The sequence below is a fragment of the Enhydra lutris genome, unplaced genomic scaffold, assembly GCF_002288905.1.
Source record: "Enhydra lutris kenyoni isolate GAN:26980312 unplaced genomic scaffold, ASM228890v2 scaffoldscaffold2353, whole genome shotgun sequence".
Taxonomy (NCBI): Eukaryota; Metazoa; Chordata; class Mammalia; order Carnivora; family Mustelidae; genus Enhydra; species Enhydra lutris.
In genome coordinates, this window is record NW_019156437.1 from 1 (window position 1) to 3,497 (window position 3,497).

The 3,497-nt window shown below is 58.1% G+C and overlaps 1 pseudogene; it reads left to right on the forward strand.

The window, feature by feature from the left end:
- The first annotated feature begins 1,662 nt into the window (after positions 1-1,662).
- LOC111140518 lies at positions 1,663-3,432 on the forward strand (annotated as a pseudogene).
- The last annotated feature ends 65 nt before the right edge of the window (positions 3,433-3,497 follow it).

Below are 3,497 nucleotides of genomic sequence, written 5' to 3' on the forward strand. Positions count from 1 at the left end.
GCAAAAAGAAACATAGGAAGGCAAGTCAGTAACTAATGAAATTGTTTACCTGCAGGGATGAGTGGAAACAGGTGGAAGGAAGAGTGAAGGGGATGGGACATCTCCTTATCATACAGTTTGACTTTTTTTTTTTAAGATTTTATTTATTTATTTGACACACAGAGAGAGAAATCACAAGTAGGGAGAGAGGCAGGCAGAGAGAGAGAGGGGGAAGCAGGCTCTCCGCAGAGCAGAGAGCCTGATGTGGGACTGATCCCAGGACCCTGAGATCATGACCTGAGCTGAAGGCAGAGGCTTAAGCCACTGAGCCACCCAGGCACCCTACACAGTTTGACATTAAACCACGTTATGTTTTACATATTCAAAAGATAAAATGGTATCAAAAACAAAAAACTCAGGGACATCTGGGGTGGCTCAGTTGGTTAACTATCTGCCTTTGGCTCGGGTCATGATCCCAAGGTGCTGGGATCCAGTCCTGCATTGGTTTTAGGAAACCTGACACTTAGACGACCAATTTCTCCACGCCAGGCAGGAAGAAGAGCTAAAAACCATGGCTTGCTACTCTTTAGACTTCCGCCGCTATAAACCCAGCCTGCTGTCTTAACCGCTGGGCTCCAGCTCTTCCCATGCCCAGACACCTAGGGGACGCTCAATAAAGATTTGTTTAATAAATTAAAAAATGAATGAGAGCGAAGAGAGTATCAGATTATGAATGGGGAAGAGATTTAAAAGCTGACGCAGTCTACAAGTAGGAGATTTTAGAACAATTATCTCGCCACCATGTCCCCTCCCGCAGGGGAAGTGGGATTCCTCCTCCCAACTTGGCTAATTCCACCCGGGGAGGGAGGGGCCCTCCCGGGTGCCCGACATCCTCGCACCTGCGCCTCTCCCTACGTCCCCGCAGGATCCTCGGACGGAGCGGGGATCGGAGGCAAGGGGACCCGGAGGCAGCCAATGGGAGGGTCGTGGGAGAAGCCCCGGGAGAACCGGGTCAGGGGAGGCGGGGGCAGGGGGATGACGGCGGCGAGAACCCCGGCGGGGCGGGCCGGCACGTCCCGGTCGGGCTGCGGCGGAGCGAGCGGGGCCAGCTCTGCAGAAGGCGGCGGCTAGCTAGCCGGGACGGTCACATCCCGCTGCAGGCGCCGGCGGAGCAGCCGCACTGCCTCCCGCACAGGGACTCCGGCCGGCGGCCAGGCCGCGCTGGCACCGCCCCCCGCTCAGGGACAGACTACGCGGCGGGTCCGAGCTCTGGGGGCCCCCCGCAGCCCCACGGCCCGCTACGCCTCCTCCTGCCCTCTGCCCGCAGCTCGGTCCCGCGCTGCCCACCGCGCCGAGCCCGCGCCGAGCCCGCGCCGGGATGGGGCAGGGGCAGCGCCACGGAGCCGGGCGATGGGCCGCCCTCTGGGCACCGAGCAGCCCCCCGAGGCCTGACCGACCGCGAGGACCCTCGGAGGTGGGTGTGGGCCCGGCAGAGCGGCGCACTGGGGACGCCCGAGTGATGCGGGGCATGGGAAGGCGTGGGGAGAACGGGGGGATCCGGGGCTGCTGTGGGCGGTGGGGAGTCCGGGAGAGCTGCTGCCACCCGTGCGTTCTGGGCAGTCCTGGGCACCCCCCCCAAACAACTCCTGCCACCTGCAGGAGCCCCGCCTGGATGTCAAGCGGATGCCCTAGTGCCTCCCAGCGGACTCGGTGGGGACCACGGCTTCGCTGATGCCCCTCTCCCCATATTTAAGCCCTACGGTCCTCCTGCTGGTCAGTTGTGACCTGGGCTTTGTGCGAGCAGCTGAGTAAAGGGGTAGTGGGGTCGAGCAGAGCTAGTCCACACACACATGGGACCTGTTAACCTATTCACTCTGGCACCCAACAGACCGGCCTCCCTCCCTGTGAATGTGACAGTCACTCACCTCAGAGCCAACTCGGCCACTGTGTCCTGGGACGTCCCAGAAGGCAACATCGTCATTGGCTACTCCATTTCCCAGCAAGTACGAATCACCCTTCTGCTCCCTCAGCCTGTGTCCTTGGAACTCTGAGCCTTCCTTCCCTTACCCCCACCGGGGACCAAAGCTCCCCTCCCCGTGGTGGGGGAATCTGGGAGCTGGTGTCCCCTGGCTCAAGCTGCCCTTGTCATCCTACTCAGTGGAGTGCTTGGATGTTTGAGTCCTGGGACTGGTGTGAGACCGCCCTCCTCTCCCATCATCTCCCCGCAGCAACAGAATGGCCCTGGGCAGCATGTGATCCAGTAGGTGAACAGCACCACGCGGGCCTGTGCCCTCTGGGGACTGGCTGAAGACAGAGACTACACAGTGCAGGTCCGAAGCATCCGCCTTCGGGGAGAGAGCCCCCCAGGGCCTCGGGTGCACTTCCGAACTCTCAAAGGTTCTGACCGGCTACCCTCCAACAGCTCAAGCCCAGGTAAGAGGCTCAGCTATCCTCCACTCCCGAAAGCTTTGGATTCTCTGGCTTTTTACCTGCCCTTTAGCCTCTTGTTTACTTCCCCCCAAACAAGCCACAGTCTAGCTTAGATGAATAAAAGGATGACTTAATTCATCATACTGCCACGAAACGAAGGAAAAAGGTTGGCAGGGGACTGGGTATAAACAGGCTGATAATGAATCGTTCGGGAGAAGGGCTTTTAAGCTTCCTTTTCCCCACCCTCTGTTCCCAGCCACTGCAGTCTGCAGGAACACTTGCCTGCAACGTTCCTGCTTTTTTGGTCTCTAACTACCTGTCCACCAACAGCTTCCTAGAGAGGGGCTCTCAGGGGCAACCCTGGCCCCAGACTCTCCATCCTTACTGGTCTGCATGGAAGAGATCTGTGGCTGCTCCCCATAACCTGGAGTCTATCTCTTTCTTCTCAGGTGACATCACAGTGGAGGGTCTGGATGGAGAGCAACCATTGCAGACAGGGGAAGTGGTTATCATTGTGGTGGTGTTGCTCATGTGGGCCGGTGAGTGAGCAGCTGCACAGGGGACCAAGGATTGGGGGAGTGGGGGGCTCAGTGAAGGTGGGAGGTGGTGAAGGCTCAGGAGAAAAGGCAGGGAGGGAAATGCAGCGGGGAGATGCTTAGTTGGGGGTGAGCAGAAGTTTGAGGAGAGGAAGGCTAAGAGGGTGGTGCTCGCATTTGAGCACCAGAAATTCAAGGGTTTTCTTCTCAGATTTTCTAGAAACCGTGTGGCTGTCTCACTGCCCTTCAAGGCTGTGAGTGGGGAGGTCAAGATAAAGGTGCAGATTGTATTGTTGTGTTTCAGCTGTAATTGGGCTCTTCTGCCGTCAGTATGGTATCATCAAGGATAACGACTCTAACAACAACCCCAAGGAGAAGGGGAAGGGGCCGGAACAGAGTCCTCAGGGAAGGCCAGTGGGGACGAGACAGGTGATGTGATGTGGGGCCAGTGAGGGAGGGAAGGGTGATTTTGCTTCTAGAAGCAGTCAGGGAAAGGGAGAAGGCCAAGAGGGGCAGGAAAAGAGGGGAAATGGATATTTGGGATGGAGGAGG